General features: G+C 41.1%; 1 long non-coding RNA gene across 1 annotated transcript; it reads left to right on the forward strand.

Moving 5' to 3' along the window:
* Positions 1 to 1,210: 1,210 nt before the first annotated feature.
* Positions 1,211 to 21,099, forward strand: LOC127009110 (uncharacterized). Its single transcript, XR_007761608.1, has 6 exons — positions 1,211 to 1,334; positions 4,432 to 4,648; positions 5,172 to 5,288; positions 10,423 to 10,497; positions 10,902 to 10,954; positions 21,081 to 21,099. It is a non-coding gene; the product is annotated as an uncharacterized LOC127009110 (long non-coding RNA).
* The last annotated feature ends 1,009 nt before the right edge of the window (positions 21,100 to 22,108 follow it).

Consider the following 22,108-nt stretch of genomic DNA (forward strand, 5'->3'; position numbering starts at 1 on the left):
ATGCTAGCTGAGTTTGTAAGTGAAATGAACTTAGAGAACCTGAATGAAACTGATCTGGCTGAGGGACGTGTGACCTGGAGTGCAAGAAATCAGGAGTCTGCGATTGATTATGTACTGGTAAATGGGAGAATGCGAATGTGTGTCTCGTATGTGGATAGATGAAGAGGGAATGATTGATATTGTGTCTGACCATAATATGTTGGCCGTGGAGTGCGGGCTGAATGGTAGAAATGAAATGAAAGAAAAGGACAGGAAGAAGAAGTGGAGACTGAGAGATGTAGGGTGGGAAAATTTTCAGGTAGACTTGAGTGAAAGAAATTGGGAGCCGGGTAGTTTGAATGATGTGGACACTTTGAATGAAAGGCTCGTAGAGAATGTGAGAGGAGCTGCAGTCCAACAGAGCGTGTATTAAGAACTCCCTGAAGCCATTATTCCCACATATAAGCTCATTACGTCATATTGTAAGCCCGTGCTGAAGAGTGATAGGATTTTATACTTTCTGCAGTTTCGTTCACAACATGTGCCGAGACCCAGACCCAGACCAACCCATTAATAACGAATAATAATGATTCCAAGGCCTTACCGCTGTTATTAAGGCCCCGGCAGGACTTAATTGGGGTTTACTAATGACAGGACACGCGATAAAAGGGCAAAGGTGCAGTTAAATAGAGTAATTAATGTTTCCGAGGTGAAACTAAAACTATTTATGTCAGCGATAATATACCTAAGCACTGCAAAAAAAGCCCTATTAATTAAACATTTCGACCCTATCTCTAAATAAATCTAGTTATTGGAGCGGAGAAGACAGTTCCAGGGTCATTTAATTCAAGTACGAGAATCTATTGAGGTGGTAGGAATCATCTCGCAGCCCAAAAATAGCTCGCAAAGGGGGCTTGAAACTGATTAATTTTCAATATATCACTCACTGCTATCGTTTAACTGTCCCTTTGCGACTTCAATACACTGCAAATACATCAGATAAACACTTAAAATCAGTAGAAGGCTTTAAAACAAACACATAGGAGATTACATAGGAGGAACTACTCTGAGCTGATACTCACTCCTGAGGTTTGGGCAATCTAAACGCTTATATATAGATCACAGGTGGTTAAAGAGACATAAATCAAGGCAAATTAAGACGTTTTTTGCTGTCTTTACCCCATTGGTCATGTGTAATGGGTAGTGACGCGACTTATTTCCCCGAAGAGGTATTTCTCGCACACACCTGGAGGCTGGAAGTCACAATGTCATCCGTGAAGGGAGTCGGCTCTTATATTTTTGTGTCTTTTGAAGCGAATTATCCTGTTGCCGAAGGAGCCATGGATCTGGAAACGGTAAATAGTCCCTTGTGATTGTTTTGGGTGGGTGAGGGCAGTGAATTAAGGCTTGTAATAGGTGGAAATAGGGAAAATGTATCGGTGGGGGGAGAGGTGGATTTAAATGGCCGCCGTGGTCGTTCAGAAGTTCATCGTTTTTTACTGATTTCCAGTAAAGTAGAGTACGTAGCGGCACGGGGCTTGAGGGGCATGGCGACACGTGCATTGCATTCCTGTGTGTGAAGTTGGAGAGCGGGATATAAGCCGGTAAGGTCAGAAAGGTCAAGTATATAACTGGCTTGGGGTGTCCGGCTCCATAGACGACCTTAATTATTAATGACCTCCAAGACCTTCGGGCACTATGATAGGGAGAACTGAGATGAATGACCTAATTTATGGGGTCTAATGAGGTGTGAGTGTCTTAAATATTGAATTATGGGCGTTTAGCGGTGAGGTCATAAGGGCGTAACCGGCGGATGGAGCGAACCATATGTGACGTATTATCTCAGTTATCAATGACACCTAAGAACTTTGAACACTATGAGAGGGAGAACTAAGCTGAATGACCTAATGTATGGGGTCAAATGAGGTGTGATTGTCTTAGATATTGAATTATGGGCGTTTAGCGGTGAGGTCATAAGGGCGTAACCGGCGGATGGGAGCGAACCATACGTGACCTTATATCCGTGAGTTTTGACCACTGTAAGATGCCTGGGTACTCCTATATTAAGGATTAGGGTGTATTAGTGTTGTATTATTGCAGATATGAGGTGTGGGTTGTGTTACTCAGGAAATATTGAAGGTTAACGTGAGCTAGAAGTGTTTTAAGGGTGATTCGTCTAGCGGGCGGGTTGAATTTTACGAATTTTTCAGATTTATTTATTTCAGTGTTATTTCTCTTGATTTTTTTGCGTTTTCATCGTCATGGTTGTGATTTCATGTGTGTTTGAGGTGGTATTGATGGTGATTGTGGTGATTTTAGGTGATGCATGTGGTGGTGATGACCCGGGGTGGTGAACCTGTTAACTCTAAGGGGGAATATGTAGGTTAGCGTTGTTGCTTTGACCACATGTGCTTACCCTAGACCATCGGGTGTCATTCTAGAGTTATACATGCTCCTGGTACTGCGAAGGCTGGCATGAACCTATATTTTAGCTGTCAATATTTACTTTGCACTCACAGGAGGTTAAGGTTAAAATCTAAGTTTAATCCAAGGTTAGGATAACTTAGCGATGACCAGTATCTTATCCTAGACCTGAGGGCTTCGAGGTGACGTGGTTAGCAGTTAGCACACTCGGCTCACAACCGAGAGCCTGGGTTCGATTCCCGGGCAGAGTGGGAAAATTTGGGAGGCTTTTCCAATACCCTATGCCCCTGTAAGCCCAGCAGTGTACCAGGTATTAATTGGGGGTTGTGTTCTGTCTCCTGGGATCTGTTCTCTTCTATAATTCCTTCCCCTTCTGTCTCTCTCCGGCATATGACCAGAGATGTTGCGCCAACTTAATGAAATTTTCCAACTTTTTTATCCTAGACCATCGGGTGTTATTCTAGAGGTCTGCTCATGGTACCGTGAGGGCCGGAATTGACCTATTTTGTCTGTCAATTTTTATCTTGCTCTCACAGGAGGTTACGTTAAAATCTAAGTTTAATCCAAGGTTAGGATAACTTAGTGCTGACCGGGCATTTTTTTTGTTAATGTTTCTGATATTTTTCAGCCCTTGAATATATAAATAAGTGTGAAGTGATGAGACTTGGGTGTTTTTTCTGGAATAACACCCACTTGTTTAGGATATATAGGCAGGATAGGCCTCCCACAGCGCTGCCGTTGATGTCACTGGCGGGAGAGGTGGCTACGGTCATCTCCATACTCCCCGCCTCTTAAAATACTGTCTGGGGGTGCAACACAGTATATATTTGTTTTATTTCATTGTGGTAGTAGAGCGCACGGCAGGTATGGTTAACCCAGTAGCTGTGGGGATCATGTTTCTTAACTCGGTAGCAGCGACACATCAAATTTGTGGCTTTACCGTGTAGCAGTGATGGGCCAAACCTGTGTCTTTACCGTGTAGCAGTGACGGGCCAAATTTGTGGCTTTACTATGTAGCAGCGATGGGCCAAACCTGTGTCTTTACCATATAGCAGTGACGGGCCAAATTTGTGGCTTAACCGTGTAGCAGCGACGGGCAAAATTTGTGGCTTTACCGTGTAGCAGCGACGGGCCAAATTTGTGGCTTTACCGTGTAGCAGTGATGGGCCAAATTTGTGCCATGATATAAACCCCCCAAAATAGATGATACATAATCTGATCACAAATGCTTTATATATAATATGAAATGGTTTGTGTGAGGGGTGATTTTTTTCCATTTTTCTCGCTTGGAGGGACCATTAAGAAACATGATCCCTGCTGCTACCACTGGGTTAAAGGCCCTTCCCTCTAAGCGAGAAAAATGAGAAAAAAATCATCACTCACACAAACCACTTCATAATATATATCAATTCATTTGTGATCAGTTTATGCATCATCCATTTATTTTATATTTTTTTTTACGTCTTGGCCTATTGCGCCGGTAGGCTTCTTCCCGGTGGATCCTAATGGTTGATGGTGGGGTTTATATCCTTCTTAATATATCAAGTTACATATCATGGCAAGAATTTGGCCCGTCGCTGGTACACTGTAAAGCCACAAATTTGGGCCCTTGTTACTACCAGGTTAAGTTAGGTCTTGTTAGGATAGCTCAGCAAGTTTGGGCAGGTTAGGATAGCTTAGATTTAATTCTCTAAATATATGGTCTTGGGGGGGACACACCTGGAGATATATTTCTTTTTATATTGTGTTTTGACAGTGGCTTGCTAAGACTAGATTAGTTTCATTAAAGTTTGGTTAGGTTAGGATAGCTTAGATTTAATTCTCTAAATATATGGTCTTGGGGGGGCACACCTGGAGATACATTTCTGTTTATATTGTGTTTTGTCAGTGGCTTGCTAAGCCTAGATTAGTTTCATTAAAGTTTGGTTAGGTTAGGATGACTTAGATTTAATTCTCTTTATATATAGTCTGGGATGACACATTGAGGCATATGTTTTTACTTTTTGCATATTTGGCGTCGGAACACAGGCTGGGGAAGGAGACGGTGGCTGAGTGGTTAGCGTGCCGGTCCTGCGTTCGCTGCGTCATAGATGATGAGGGTTTGAATCCACCGCTGCCACAGACTACCTGTCCTGAAGACCACCACCATCATCCTGGACTGTATGGGACTGTCCAAGGGAAAGCTAGATGGGGCCGCTATAAACACTTGCCGGCTTGGGCCCACCACCAGGCCCAGCCAAGGGAGGTAAGGAAAAAAAAAAAAGTATGGCTAGGTTTGAATAAGTTTTAGGTTAGAATAGCTTAGTATTAAATTATCTTGTAATTATTATTATTGTCATTATTATCATTCCTATTACGTGTAATATTATCCAGCTTGTAAGGGACTGTATGCATATACAAATACACTGTATTGCCAAGAAACAAGAGGAATTAACTAAATGATAAATATAAGTGAATCTCGTTATTGAGGACCAGGAGACAGATTTTGTGTTGGAAGTCAGTAAATATAAGAGGCTGAGTACAACAGTCTGGCAATGTTGGCACTGCCTCAAAGTATAGGCCTGGCTGTATGTATAGAATTATGAGGGGAGAGAGAGAGAGAGAGGGAGGGTAGAGGAAGAAAAGTATGTAAAAAAACAAATATGATAGAGAGTATCAATTAATTATCTTATATTATACAGCCCTTGATAGAGAGAGAGATTTTATAATATATTATCCCATGCTGTCTTTCCCAGTACAAGACTTTGAGAGTGGACACATATTTGCAGGTTGGTGTAGCAGTGCCGGGAGGTGCCATAACACAGGGCACTCCTCACCTCAACAACAGTCTCTTCACCGACAAGTAATTCTTCACCAACAAGCTTTTCAGCAGCTTGGAGAAATAGGTAAGCTTTCTCTACTCATTTCCTGCCCTGCCTTCATTACCCCCGCCAGAAGCCCCCAAAGGGTGAACCCGTTATATTGAGCTGTAAAATGTTCAGCTCACTTAGTAACCCAGTGTGTTGTAAAATGTTCAGTACATCCCCTTGCTTAGAGGGAAAGGCCTTTTAACCCCGTGGTTGTAGCAGCAGGGATCATGTTTCTTTATGGTCCCTCTAAGCGAGAAAAATGAGAAAAAATCACCCTCACACAAACCATGTCATAATACATATCAAAGCATTTGTGATCAGTATCATCTATTTTTGGGAGTTTAAATCATGGCACAAATTTGGCCCTTCGCTGCTACACGGTAAAGCCACAAATTTGGCCCGTTGCTGCTGCACGGTAAAGCCACAAATTTGGCCCGTTGCTGCTACACGGTAAAGCCGCAAATTTGGCCCGTTGCTGCTACACGGTAAAGCCACAAATTTGGCCCGTTGCTGCTACACGGTAAATCCGCAAATTTGGCCTGTCACTGCTACACAGTAAAGCCACAAATTTGGCCCGTCACTGCTACACAGTAAAGCCACAAATTTGGCCCGTCACTGCTACACAGTAAAGCCACAAATTTGGCCCGTCATTGCTTCACGGTAAAGCCACAAATTTGGCCTGTCACTGCTACACAGTAAAGCCACAAATTTGACCTGTCACTGCTACACGGTAAAGCCACAAATTTGACATTTCACTTCTACACGGTATTGCCACAAATGTGCCATTTCTCTGCTACTCTGTAAAGCCACAAATTTGCCCTGTCACTGCTACACGGTAAAGCCACAAATTTGGCCCATCGCTGCTACACAGTAAAGACACAACTTTGCCCTGTCACTGCTACACGGTAAAGCCACAAATTTGGCCAGTCGCTGCTATTGGGTTAATACATTAGTAGGTCATGGAAACAACAAAACACACGTTCTCATTTTTATTTAAATTTGTTCTTCACTCGCCAGCCACCGTCCTGCCCTCACCCGGCGCTCCGTCACCGGCTGCTGCCTCCACCTCCGCCACTCCACCTCACTTGCCTCCTTCCTCTTCCTCAGACTACCCATGCTATTGGTGACAAAGATAACTCCTTAAACCTGGTAGCAGCGATGGGCCAAATTTGTGGCTTTACCGTAGCAGCGACGGGCCAAATTTGTGGCTTTACTGTGTACCAGCGATGGGCCAAATTTGTACCATGATATAAATCCCCAAATAGATGATACATAATATGATCACAAATGCTTTGATATATATTGTGAAATGGTTTGTGTGAGGGGTGATTTTTCTCATGGTGGTTGGTGGTGAGTAATGTGGTTATGTGGGTGGCCCTGTAAGTCTAGGTGAGTAGGGTAGTAGTAGCCTAGTATAGTAAAATCACTGAGAGCTGATGCCATATATATATATATATATATATATATATATATATATATATATATATATATATATATATATATATATATATATATATATATATATAATATATATACAGGAAATCCCCGATATACGAAAGCTCGATGTACGAAAATTCGGATATACGAAAGTGAAAAATATAGGACAATTTTCGGTTCACGAAAGACATGCTTCGCATATACGAAAAGTACGACAGTTTCCGCGCCCACTGTTTCGTACCCGATGTCTATATCGGTCGCCGCGCGCCGTCAACAGCCTCACGCACACTCGCTCACTCGTGTTTTTTATCTGCCTCCATCATGGCTCCCAAGCGCCCAGTCCTGATATGGACAGGAGTTTTAAAGTGCGTAGCTCTGTAAAAGGAGCCATACGGTGCTACGAGGAGCTCTTGAGGTCCAAGCAAATGGAAAAGAAGCAGCAGAGAATCACAGCTTATTTCAAGCCAGCTTTAGCCCCACAGCCATCAGCAGCAGCACCACCAAGCAGTGATTAGGCAGCAAGTGTCCATGTCCAGTCCCCTCCACTTCAACGCTCATCACTTAGCGTTGCCAGTTTGTGAACCCCTTGCTTCGACTCGAATCCGAAACACATCCCAGCCAGCGTGAGGAAACGTGAGGGTGATGGAGGGGTTGGGGGGGGCTTGGAGTGGTGCGGTGGTGTACTGTTTGGCACGTGTTTGAACGAGTCGAAACTGGCCTTTCACAGCTTGGGAAGTAAACATTGGCAATGTTAAGTGATGAGTTGTAGTGACGAGTTAGAGGATTGTCCTAACATATGTAATGCATTTCTATAACAGTAAAGGAACAGGAAATGGTAATTGTTTTTAATTATTTATGAGCCTTGCGTTTCATTGTATTGTGAGTAGTAAATTGCTTTTAAGCATAGTTATATTTAACTTTTTTTTTTTTTTTTTTTTTTTTTTCTTGCGCTGGTACCAAAACCCCCTATTTATTAAAAAAAATATGGGGGAAATGGGTTCGATATACGAAAATCGATAAACGAAAGGTTTTTCAGTCCCTAACCCTTTAGTATATAGGGATTTCTGTATATATATATATATATATATATATATATATATATATATATATATATATATATATATATATATATATATATATATATATATATATATATATATATATATATATATATATATATATATATATATATATATATATAAAGAGGTATTGGGTATATCACACACACACACACACACACACACACACACACACACACACACACACACACACGTCAATATGGTCACTGGGCACAGCAGGGTGCGCTCTCTTCCTCTCCTTGCCAGTCTCACTGGTTATTTGTTTTCCTGAGACAGATTTCTTTACGATAATGACCATTTTTAGTAAGTATTAAACTGTTTGCATGGAGAAAATAAGGAGAAAGAAAAGGTGTGAAATATGCACTTTAAATTTGGTATTGGCCAGCAGCCTCATCAGTGGCTGTCAGCCAGTGAGGAACAAGGAAAACTGACACGCTCTCCCTGTGGAAGGTGCTTCTCCTCAACCAATCCATTTTAGTAGTATTGGGAATGAGGAGGCATAACAGAGGTGGCGGGGAGGACAGGTCGACTGGTGTTCAGTAAAATTGTAAGATACGAATACCCTACGACGTGACGTGTTATATTAAGTGTTAGCAGTACTACATTATCAGCTGTAATTGCAGGAAGGTGGGTGGTGAGTTATGCGCATAGCTGGGCGTTATCGCGATACTTTATCGCTGATAACAAAATCGGGTTGTCGGCCATCCGCTGCTTATTTAAATATATATCGGTATCTTCGTTATTTTTGTAACCAAACTAGTGATAATCGCTACTTTTTTTCCGCCTCAGAAAAAAAACGTTGTCTCCTCCTACTGCATGCGTGGCCGGGTGCGGTATTTTATGAAAAACTTGGGGTATGAATTATCTTTGGCGAAGAGATTTTGTACTTAGATCATCAACATTAAAATACTAGGTTATTTTACGTTAGACTCAAAAATCAATATATCAAAGAAAAATCATTTAACTTTGCCCCCAAAATGATTATTCACTGCCTCAAATTTGATATTCCATATTCGTTTGTGAGCGTGCCATGATATTGAAGGCACCCGGTGTTGTGTTATTTGGTGTCCCATCGTCAAAAGCTGGCGCTTGTGTTAACAAACACTGGTCTCTCGTGAACTGCGCATGTTCAGACCAGTAAGCATAGACCTGTACAGTATCACAAAGCTTTTAACACATCAGGGCAGTTGCTGGAAGGCTGAATCAGACATACAGTACAACCATCTCGCTGTTTCTAGAACGACACTCTGTACATATAAATACAACTCGCACAGGTGTCGATCTAGAAACATCGGGATGGTGGTAGTGGTACTGTATGTCTGATTCAGCCTTCAGCAACTCTAAATTACGGTTAAAAAGCTTTGTGAGACTGTTCAGGTCTACGCTTGCTGGTCTGAGCATGCAGTTCACAGAGACCACTGTTTGTCGGTGGGGACGCCAAATAACACAACACCGTTCAGCGTTCTAGTATTACCGTCCATATGTACATGTCAACGTGTGGTTTTCAGATTTTGTAAGTTTTTAAAAATACAGATAATGAAAATATGAATTCATCTATGTTTTTTATTTGAAATATCAATATAGTATCGTTTTCGCCTATCGGACTTATCGCTAGCTAGTATCGGAATTGTGGATTAATATCGGGTGTCGGTTATCGCCTATATTTGTGTTTCCAGTTAACGAATATCGGTTATCACCGATAAGGTTTTCGATTATCAGTTATCGGTTATCGGGAATAAGGTTTTCTGTTATCGTGCCCTGCTATGGTTATGCGAGCCAGGGTGGGCACCTGCTGGAGGCTAGGTGGGCGCGGGGTGGATAGGTTTAGTAGGGTTGAGTAAACGTGAGAATTACAATAACATTAATCCTCATGATTCCCTGGTAGCACGTGTATAATTTGTTTAATATTATTAGGTAGTATTAATGGTTTATATGGATCATGTGTCCCTCGTTCAGTAAAAATAGTAGTAGTTGCTAATAGGCACACCTAACACAACCAAAATATGGGCTACACACTTGGCGCAGGGACTGTTTTGGGGTGTCATTGAAGGTAACGGGCTCAAGAGTGGCCTATCCAGATATTTTGTTTTTTATTTATTGATGATCCACGAGACATCCTAGAGTTAAATCAAAGTATGTGTTTATCTTTGTATTCATTCCTACACACACTGGTAATATTTCTGTGGGGTCTGATTCACTTATTAGAGTGAAATTCTATTGTGAAAAGCAGCCACAAATTCGTGTCACTGGTGAAAATGAAACTAATAATTTAAATTTTGCCACCATGAAATATATACAAATAGATAAATATGAGTGACTTCACCTGCTTTGCACAGTAAAAATATGCTATTTCAGGCATCTGACACCTTAAAACTCCTCTGGCCTCGAGCTTCAGCCTCGACATTGTGGTTAGGTCATTACTCAAATCAGGACTAGGTTTTGGGAGACAGGTCAGGTCATTTTGTAGACTTGTGATACTGGGCTAGACTGCACTGGGTACACCACACGCTGAAGTTGCACCCAATTTATAATGATATTTTGGAGCAGTGAGTGATGGGCTTTTTTTTTTTTTTTTTTTTTTTATTTTTATAACAGTAAAAACAAAAAGTATGTTGATGTTTACACAGTTAATTGACACCAAACTTGATTTGCAGACACTACCAAACGAAGAAGAGGAGGAGGAGGAGGAGGACTGGGAAGAAGACGAGGAACACAGGAGGAACCCATTGGTGAGTGTTAATTAATTTTTTCTAAAATGGTTAACGAGCAGTCAAGGAATTTTGATGATAATGAGGGAAAGTTTGCAGCCAGGAACACCTTGGTACTGCAAACACACACACACACACACACACACACACACACACACACACATCAACTGGAATGTTTTCAAGATGCCCTAATACCACAATGTTGTTTTAAATTTGTAAGTTTGGGCAGGAAAATGTTTAAAACTATGACCCTGTGTCTTGGGAAGGTTCTGACCCCGACCCCTGAAGTGACCCTCTGGTGGTAGTGGCTGTGTGGAAGGAAGGAAGGAAGGAAGGAAGGGTTCAAAGTTGAAAGGAATTTATATTTATATGTAAAATGTATCTTAAGGTTTACACAGAGCAATGACTCCTTACTTGAATTACAGAGAGAACAAGAAGAAGAAGAAGAAGAAGAAGAGGAGGACACAGGAATTCCTTGGTAAGTGTTAATCTATTTTCCTCTATTTCTTTTCCATTTATCAATATTTTCCTTGTTTCTTTGTTTTCCTGTCTTCATTTTCTTTCTGTAATGGATTGTTCTGAGGAAGGAAGGAAGGAGGGAGGGAGGGAGGGAGAGGAAAGGAAGGAAGGAAGGAAGGAGCAATGGGAAGGAAGGAGGGAGGGAGGGATGAAGGAAGGAAGGGAAAGAATGGAAGGAAGGAGGGAGAGAAAGAAGGAATGAAGGAGGGAGGGAGGAAGGAAAAAGATAGGAAGGAAAGCGAAGGAGAGAAGGAAGGAACAGAGAGAGAAAAGAACAAGTGAATAACAGAAAGAACAGTAATGAAGGAAGAAAGGAAGGGAGGGAAGGAAGGAAAGAAGCTCAGTAAGAATGTATCAGTTTGTAAGAACACAAACACAAATCAATTTTTTTTACTAAACACAGAAATAGCAATTAAAAGGTCAAGGAGAGGTCAGGGGAGAGAGGTCACCTTCCTTCACTATGTATGTATGTAGGAGGGGACGGGAAAGAAGGAAGGAAAGAGGGAAGGGAGGAGAGGAAGGAATGGAGGAAAGGATGGAATGAAGGGAGGCAAGGAATAAAGGAGGAGGGAGGAAGGAAGGAAGGAAGGAGGGAGGAAAGAGGAGAGAAAATGAATGTAGGACTATCTTGTCGTCAGTCAGTTGTTGGCAATGTCAGCCATTTCTTTCCCACATTCAAGATTAGTTACTCAAGAAAAAATTCCAAGGCGTGTCGGACACAGGCGTAAGTAACCACAAGGTGTTGTATTTGCCGACGCTACGGTTAATATTACGCCCATGACCCAGCCCAGCCTGAGACAGCCTTGGTGTGGGCAGACCACCGCTCATGTTCAATCATTGTGTGGGCGCTGAAATGAACCCAGTCAGAGTGGGGTCGCTGTCCACCAATTGAATCCATATCCGCCATACCGAGAAATGTCCTCCGCAGTGCCCCCAAAAGTGACGGTTTTTATATAGCAGTGCGGTGTAATACTACTAACAGAGCTTTTCATGGGTGGCTTTCCTGTTCCAGGTGCAGAAGTCTTGTGAAACTGTCAGCAGGGTCACATTAAACTCTAGCAGATGAACCTGACTCAGTAAAGGTGGTATATCAGGCATCAGGCAACAACAGCATGAGGAAATAATGCAATAAGAATATCCAGGAGAGCTCCACAGTGACCACAACAGTGTAGCTTTGTAGGAGTCTGGGGCATTTCCAGGGCTAGTTTTGTGGCTCTGGTGGTGATGTGACCCTTCCTTGTACATACCATGAACCTACAGATACACATAATTGACAAGGCTGGTTAGAATGTAGTCTGGATGTTGACGGCTTAATATTCTTGAGGTTATGGCAGTGTTTATTGGGGAAAGACAGCATCAGGGCTTGTGCCAGTCATGAAGGGGGTTTTCATGGGAGGTTTTCATGTTTGATGCAGAGGTCGTGTAGAACTATCACCAGGGTAGTCAAGAAAGAGAGAGAGAGAGCAATAATCCAAACAGTCATCCAAAAACCCCAATACAGTGACATCTCTCATGTATGGATCACTCCAATGAGGGAGGAAACTGGAGGGAAGGGAGGGAGGGATATTTGTAGGCTGGAGGAAAGGAAAGGATAGTAAAGAAAAACAACTTGTATCATCAGTTCTTCTCAAGTGAGTCAATAGTTCTTAAAGCAAGGACACACTACATGCTGTTTGGAACAGGAAAATTGTTACCAGTTTTTAAACGTTGTTTTTAACATGGCGTGCGTGGTAAGTGTTATATTTAATGTTTAAGGCGCGAACTGCTATCTCACGTCAGGTCCGGTGTACCATTGCCTGCTTTCTCCAGTTGATTGAAGTGGTTGCGAGATAACACGATAGCCTTTTAGTTGGCGGCGGTAGCGTTATAAGTTCACTTTAGTTCACTTTAGTTCTCTCTCTCAGGTTAATAAAAATACCAAATGTATTTTAACTATGTTAACAGTTGTATACAAAGTTTACAGTTTACGTGAGCGAGTCTTACGCACACCAAAGCCAGTCACACCAAGGAGCCCGGGGCGGCGAGCACCACTCGCCCGCCTGCTGCCGCTGTCTTCTCGCCTTCTCCCGTGTCTTGGCGTTGCTTGCTCGTTTATTTGCTTGTTAGATCGTCCGGGAGGTGTGGGTTCGGTTGATGGCGGCTGATGAAAGTCATCATTTGCTGATTCTGCGTTAGCTCAGCATGTGTTCCCACGGCCATCAGCTCTGGCGTGTTCCATAACATCCTGGCAAGGCACTGAGCCTGTGCTTAGACACACAGCCACACACTCACATGTACATTATAATATACACATAACAAAATAATGTGAACAGTTATTGTTTTCTGCAAGATAGGGAAATGGATCCAGTGTTTGTGTTTGCATGTAAGAATGAAAACTGTTATTGAGGGAATTGGAAGTGTGACTAACCTTGCAGGGAAGTGTTTCATCACACGTGCAGCCACTCAACCAGCAACGTTGAGGCCAGAATTTTATATTAATACCTCAGCACAATATTGTCCTTGTCACGGCACGGTGCAAAGCTGAGCCTGTCTTGTCCTGAACCTTGACTTACAGGCTTGGGGTGTGTGGGGCAGGAAGATGTGCCGTGGGCTCAACCCCCCCCCCAAGCGACTCCCCCTGACCAGGGAGGGAGGGGATACAATTACTTCAAATTACATTGAATACATATGAAGTTGTTTTAATATGAATACAAATACCTTCTTGTCATAATTGGGTTTAGCAGTGTTGTAAAGTTATCTAAGATCAGGGAGGGAATACAAGTGTTGTGGATTACAATACCAATACAGTACTTCAAATTACAGTGAATAGAAATACTGTTTTGATATGAATGAATACACCTTCTTGGCATAACAGCAGTGTTCTAAAGATGTACAAGGTAGTGTAGCTCATAACCCTGTACTCAACACAGTGCTAACAAGAAGGCTGTTTTGATATGAATGAATACACCTTGGCATAACAGCAGTGTTCTAATGATGTACAAGGTAGTGTAGCTCATAACCCTGTACTCAACACAGTGCTAACAAGAAGGCTGTTTTGATATGAATGAATACACCTTCTTGGCATAACAGCAGTGTTCTAAAGATGTACAAGAGCTCATAACCCTGTACTCAACACAGTGCTAACAAGAAGGCTGTTTGATATGAATGAATACACTGTCTTGGCATAACAGCAGCAGTGTTGTAAAGATGTACAAGGCTCATAACCCTGTACTCAACACAGTGCTAACAAGTCCCCCGGGAGGCTGTGTGGACTTGTAATGCCTGCTATTACAGATGATAGATTTTGAAGTGTTCCTCAGATAATTATTTGCACAATACAAATACTTTTCCCTTGTATTCCAATCACAATGAGAATGCTTTGATTTCTATCAATAGTTATACCAATACAAACACACCCAAAAATGGTATTCCAGTGTATTTGAATAGGAATGGGGGTGGAGGCGGCCTTGGCCCTGAACTGTCAAGCCGCTCAAGTGTCATTTCCCTCATTGTTAAGGTGGTGGGCAGCTGTCAGGTGCTTGTCAGGCCAGGCTCGTCAGGTCACCTGCTGTGTGGAGCGATGACTCGTGTTCAGGTGAGGCCACTCACTGGCAGCACTGTTGATGAAGACCCGTCACAGCCGAGGCATTCATGTGCAGAAACAGTTCACATGGAGAGAAACACTGCTGTACAAGATGTTAATTAAAAGTGGGAATACTACTATGAGCTATGTTAGTACAGTAGAGCCCCATTTAGCGTGAGAATTAGGTGGATGAACGCGGTCGCGCTAACTAAATTCGCGCTAATTGAATAAAGTAACCAATATGAAAAAAAGTTATTTGGTGCACACGTGGGTCTGACTTTTGGGTTTGATAATTACTCAAAATACGCAGTCATCAGTTATGGATGGTGACTCTTGCGGCCCAAGGTGTCGGCAAGTGGGTGTGACAAGAGTTCGGCCCCAGCAAAGGTTCGGTGGGCAGGGTGTGGGCGTGTGTGGGCGTCGTGCCCGGCCAGGCCGACATCACACCCGTTATTATCGAGCGTGTCACGGTGACGGTGGCCACACAATCAATAGTGACACCTTGCTAACTGAGGCTTTCGCGTTAATTAATGTTTCTCTTGGTAGATGGTGGCTCGTACTAATTGCGGTTCACGCTAATTGATCTCGCGCTAAGTGGGGCTCTACTGTAGTTATGTTAGTGCAGTATTGGTATACAAGAATACCATAGTACTAGTGTTTGTTAGATAAACATGCAGGTAGCAAAGAAATATCGCTGAATTAGCGCTGGGATGAGCTTACAAAATATCCAAGTTGGTGTTTGTTTGCATTTAGTGTGTGGGAAAATATACCAGTAGAGTACTTGCAAAACCTCCATCCATGGCTATGATCTGCCCATGAAAACCTCTGTGGCCTTGGGAAACACATGTAATGACACATTGAAGGAGATGGAGAGATGGTACCTTATTTCTGTGTGCTAAAATGGTACCATGAAGGCAGCCTGCACACACACACACAATGTCTGGGGCCCTCACATGCATGGACTTCATCTCATATAATCTTGTGGGCCTGTACTTCAGTTGCTTCCACTATAATCCATGTAATTTCCTCTAAAATCTATGTAATTTCCTTTAAAATCCATGTCTTTTCCATTCCCAAACTGGGGCCCATAAAGCAGACTGAAGGAGCCCATAGTTCAAGGTTAGTTTAAGTCTTGAACTAACCTTAACCTATGGTGCCCTTCATTCTGCTATATGGTCCCAAGTTTGAACTCAATGAGATAGAAGGATAGATAGATAAAGGGTGATAGATAGTTATAAATAGATAGTTTTTTGTGTGTTTGCAGGGGTCACTGTTCCTTAATGGCACAGAGGAAGGGTCACACCGCCACCAGGCTCTTAAAACTACCACTGGAAATGCACTAAATTCCTAGAAAAAGTGTGTCAGATATGTGTTTTTTGGCTTCACGGCACAGACCTATGGTCATACTACCATCTCCAGTGTCTTAAAACTATCCTTGGAAATGCCCCTAAACTCCCTTGAAAGCCTTGTCAAATGTTTTCTTTAGGTTCACGGTACATAGGAAGGGTCAGGCTATCACCAGGGTCATTAAACTAGCCCTGGAAATGACCCTCATAACCCCTATAAGAAAGCCTTGTCAATTGTGCATTTTTAGGTTCACGGCATATAGGAAGGGTTAAGCTATGACCAGGGTCATAAAACTACCCAGGAAATGCAGAAAACTCCTTGAAAGTCTTGTTAAAATGTGTTTCTCAGGTTCATGGTACAGAGGAGGGTCAGACTACAACAGGGTCCTTAAGCTACCCCTGGAAATGCCTTAAACTCCCACGAAACCTTCTCCAATGTGTGTTTTAGGTTCCTTGTACAGAAGAAGGTTGAACACCCACCAGGGTCACAAAACTACCTGGAAATGCCCTAAACTCCCTTGAAAGCCTTGTCAATTGTGCATTTTATTTCTTTTAGGTTCCTGGTACAGAGGAAGGTAGAACTCCCACCAGGGTCACAAAACTACCCTGGAAATGCCTAAACTCCTTGAAAGCCTTGTCAATTGTGCATTTATTTCTTTAGGTTCCTGGTACAGAGGAAGGTCGAACTCCCACCAGGGTCACAAACTACCCTGGAAATGCCCTAAACTCCTTGAAAGCCTTGTCAATTGTGCATTTATTTCTTTAGGTTCCTGGTACAGAGGAAGGTCGAACTTCCACCAGGGTCACAAACTACCCCTGAAATGCCCTAAACTCCCTTGAAAGCCTTGTCAATTGTGCATTTATTTCTTTAGGTTCCTGGTACAGAGGAAGGTCGAACTCCCACCAGGGTCACAAAACTACCCCTGGAAATGCCTAAACTCCCTTGAAAGCCTTGTCAATTGTGCATTTATTTCTTTGGGTTCCTGGTACAGAGGAAGGTCGAACTCCACCAGGGTCACAAAACTACCCCTGAAATGCCCTAAACTCCCTTGAAAGCCTTGTCAATTGTGCATTTATTTCTTTAGGTTCCTGGTACAGAGGAAGGTCGAACTCCACCAGGCTCACAAAACTACCCTGAAATGCCTCCAACAACCCCTATGAATGCCTTGTCAAATGTGTGTTTCTTTAGGTTCACGGCACATAGGAAGGTCAAGCTACCACCAGGGTCATAAAACTAGTCTTGAAATGCCTCCCACAACCCTATGAAAGCCTTGTCAAATGTGTGTGTTTGGGCAGTGAAATGTTTAGGAATAATGTGTTGGGATCAGAGAAAGGGATAGGATGAAGGGACAGCTTGGGATAATGTTTGGTATTATGGAAGTAGGAGAGAGAGAAAACATGGCAGGCTTTTGATAAGTTTTCCTTTCTATAAAAAGTTTTAAAATGTAACGGAGAAGGCTTTTTGTGGGTCATTATTTTCCCTTTTGTGTGAAGTTTGGGTCATGGGATTATACGGAATTTTGCTGGTAATATTTTCCTTTTCTCTACCATTCAATTACTGTGTGTGGTAGATGGTTGACATTCGGTAGGCTGGTAGATGGGTCCTTTGACTATGTTCAGATGAATTTTGGTTGATTGTGGTGGTCAGAATAGAGAGTCATGCATTAAGTGTAGGTTTCAGGACGGTAAAGAATTTTTGTAATATTTTTCTGAACCTTTTCTCTACCATTCTGTTACTGTGTGTGGCAGATGGTTGATGTTCGGTAGGCTGGTAGATCGATCCTTTGGCTAGGTTGGGATGAATTTTGGTTGATCTCGGTTGATTGTGGTGGTCAGAATAGAGAAAGAGAGTTCAATAATCCAAACAGTCATCCAAGAAGCACATCACTGCCCCATTTACATCGCTCCAGTCAGGGAGGAATGGAGGGATATTTGGAGGCTGGAGGAGGGAGGATTTAAGATAGACTGAAGGAGAGGGAGGAAAAATAGAGAACTTGGGACAAAATGAAGTAAAAATTCTAGTTAGTCAGCTCCTCTCTCTCTCTGAAGCCTGAGTATATACAGTTAAAGAAGGGTCACTCTCGGGCAGTATAATAATCATGTGTTTACCTTTGAATACATGTCGTAATAACCACTAAAACACACCATGAAATACCTCCTGTTCCCTCTCACTGAAGCCTTAGTATATGCTGTCAACAAAGGCTCATATTGTGATATAATGTTTACCATTCAAAACGCTGTAATAACAATAAATTACACTGTGAAATAATGTCAAATTTCCGCTGTACATTCACCATTCCTTTCTCTAGTAGTTTGTGTACCATGCAATCGGTTGTCCCTGTATGGAAATGTGACGTCTTCCTGAAAATTGCTCACTTAACATTATCAGTATCACGGCTCTCCCTAACCTGGCAGCTTTGACCTTCCTCTTCAATCTGCCGCAAACTTGGTGTCTCCGTCATGTGGTGTGTGTTATGACGTTTGAAGTGCAGTGATGTTAGGCTGTCAGTAGGTCTTCGTTCTGAGGGCTGCATAGGTTGTGCTTAGCTTGGTGTGGCTAATGTCTCTCCATCCACTCAATTTGGTAATTTTTTATCAAATTTGATCATTTTTTGCAAACTACAATATTACGTAGGAAACCGCGAGGACTGAAAAATGTCACCTGCCCAAGCGCACACCTTTGACAGGGCCTTCACAGGAGTTGTGGGCATTTCCAGGGCTAGTTTGATGACCCTGGTGGTAGTTTAACCCTTCTACAGGGGACTTCATGGTGCAGTGGTTAGCACACTCGGCTCACAACCGAGAGAGCCCTGGTTCGATTCCCGGGCGGAGTGGAAAAATTTGGGCGGCTTTTCCGATACCCTACGCCCCTGTCCATCCAGCAGTGAATGGGGACCAGGTATTAATTGGGGGTTGTGTCCCGTCTCCTGGGATCTGTTCCCTTCTCATATAATTCCTTCCCCTCCTGTCCCTCTTCGGCATATGACCACAGATGTTGAGCCGACTAAATGAAATTTTCCAACTTTTTTATCCTAGACCATCGGGTGTTATTCTAGAGGTCTGCTCATGGTACCGTGAGGGCCGGAATTGAGCTATTTTGTCTGTCAATTTTTATCTTGCTCTCACAGGAGGTTACGTTAAAATCTAAGTTTAATCCAAGGTTAGGATAACTTATTGCTGACCGGGATTTTTTTGCGGTAAACTGACATGGCTTTCATAGGAGTTGCGGGCATTTCAGGGTAGTTTGATGACCCTGGTTGTAGCAAGACCTTTCCTCTTTACCATGAACCTATAAAACAAGTCAAAAGAACCCAATTAATCTCCTTTACGGCCTTTGGAAGTAGCTGATGTGAGGAGCGGAAATGTCCGAGGCTCACATTCTTGAAAAAGGCATCCTGAGAGACCTGTATTTAAGGCTTCCGTAGGAGGTTTGGGCATTTCCAGGGGTAGTTTTATGACCCTGGTGATAGATTAACCCGTCCTATGTACCATGAACCTTCAAAACCACTCAATTAGAACCCGATTGATCTCCTTTTTGGCATCTGACAGTCACATTCTTAAAAATATTGTTCCAAGCACACACATTTGACAGGCTTTTGTAGGAGTTGTGAGAATTTCCAGGGGCAGTTTGATGACCCAGGTGGTAGTTTTAACTTTCTCCTTACCATGAATCTTAAAACAAGACTCGTGAGAACTTGATTGATCTCCTTATTGACCTTTGCAAGTAGCTGACGTGAGGGGCGGAAGGGTCTGCTTCATAGATCTTAGGAAGGAAAGTTTGAGACGTACCTTGAATCAGCTCCTTGACGACAGTAGACTCCACGGCTGGCGTTCCTTCCTCCTTGTCTTCCTCAAATTCCAGACTTTCCTCCTCTGTGATGTACCTTTCTCTCTCTCTCTCTCAGTTCTAATCATTCCTTCTTTATTTAGTTTTATTTATATATATCCTCATCGTCAGTTTTACTTCCCTTTACTTACCTTAATCTCTCTCTTCTCCTCCTCACTTTCCTCCTCTCATACGTACATCCTTCTCGGTAAATCCTTTTCACTGTATCGTATATATAGTTCCATTATTTGCTTGTTTCCTCCTCCTCATCTCTTAACGTAGAAACGAGGCGTACGGCAGAGAAATCCTAAGGCACGATGACCTATTCTTACGTATACTAGAGTACGTTCACACACTGAGAACAGATTACGAGACTTCCAGCCCTCCGCTCATCCTATGCAAGGTTTATTTTCCCTTGCAAGTAACTATATCTTGTTCTTCCTTTCCCCCCTTGCTAACTAGAACATAATTATTGTTATATTGCTCGTCATGATGTACGTTACAAGGGAAAGTGACCCTCCGTCTGCCCCATAAAAGTTGAGCTTCCATTTTGATTCGTCCCTCGTTCATCCTTGGAGGGGTAGTCTGTCTTTCCCAGTGCAAATTAGAGTTAAATTGCTATGTTATGATACTAATTGCGTACAATTTACACAAGGGTCGCCATTCCTAATGTCACCTCACTTCTCTGCCGTACGCCTCAAATATTTTAGTCTGTGATATGTTATCTGCTTTCTCTTTGTCTAAGGTATTATGTCATAGTAATAATCTCATGTCTGTCTGATTTTCTTCTTGGTTGTATATCTAAGGTCTCGTCTTCCTGTCTTTGAGTTCTCATCTTTTAGAGTACTTGTTTCCACGTCTTTTATTTCATATGTTATTATTGTCTCTTAATTTCCATTGCTTTTTCAATGACTTTTGAGCTCTTTATGTATACAATCTCTCCTCTTGTTAGTTCCCTTCGTTGTCTTCTCTTATATCTTGTTTCCAATTCATATATAATTCTTTTTATATTATAAGTTTTTTTTTCTGTATGAAAATTAGTTCCTCCCTTTAATATATATAGAATTAGCTTTTAAAAAAGATCAAAGCAATTAGATATATCAGCTTACAGCTCAAAACATCTTGAAAGTAGCCTAAGTCACTAAGTCAATTATACCTAAAAAAGTGTCCGGGGATTAGCTAAATGGGTTTGGGGCAAGATAAAGTCATAGGTGTAGCCTTTAACTTTATTTATAAGACTTCATAGTACAGATACAGTTCACATCTTCTGTGACTGGCTTACAGAACAGTCCCTTGCAGAGAAAAGTACAAGTCCTCAGAGTTGACTAACACGACTTCCTTCCCTCGGCAGAATTGAATGGCTGGCGTCTCGGTCTGCCTGCCTGCAGGACACACACTCTGGAAGAAGAAAGAACACCAAGATGTCAAGTTCCTGCATAATCAGCCTCTTAGTGAAGGAAATGTGCTCTATTTATTTAATAAATGATTGACAAAAAATAATTTTGTATTTATTTTAGAAAAATTATATGGCGCACTTTTTGCATATGTTGCAATACTATGCAATAATATATATCTATATCTATATCTATATCTATATATATATCTATATATATATCTATATATATATCTATATATATATCTATATATATATCTATATATATCTATCTATATATATATATATATCTATATATATATCTATATCTATATATATATATATATATATATATATATATATATATATATATATATATATATATATATATATATATATATATATATATATATATATATATATATATATATATATATATATATATATATATATATATATATATATATATATATATATATATATATATATATATATATATATATATATATATATATATATATATATATATATATATATATATATATATATATATATGCAATATATATGCAATATATATATATATATATATATATATATATATATATATATATATATATATATATATATATATATATATATATATATATATATATATATACTATGCAATAAGTATATCATGCAATAAGTTAGCAATAAATATATATATATATATATATATATATATATATATATATATATATATATATATATATATATATATATATATATATATATATATATATACTATATATATATATCAATATAATAGTAAGTAAAATGTTTAAAGTTCTTAACAAAACCTATTAGAAGGAATGGAAAGAGGAGATGAGTAAAAGATGAGTCAAAATGAGTTAAAAGTAGAATCAAAACAAGGAAAAGTTGAGAGGAGGAGCTTGGAGAGAGAGAGCAGAAGAGAGGAGTAATGAAGAGCTGCTGGACGTCTATATATACGCACTGAGGAGGAACAG

This window comes from Eriocheir sinensis, chromosome 39, assembly GCF_024679095.1.
Source record: "Eriocheir sinensis breed Jianghai 21 chromosome 39, ASM2467909v1, whole genome shotgun sequence".
Classification (NCBI taxonomy): domain Eukaryota; kingdom Metazoa; phylum Arthropoda; class Malacostraca; order Decapoda; family Varunidae; genus Eriocheir; species Eriocheir sinensis.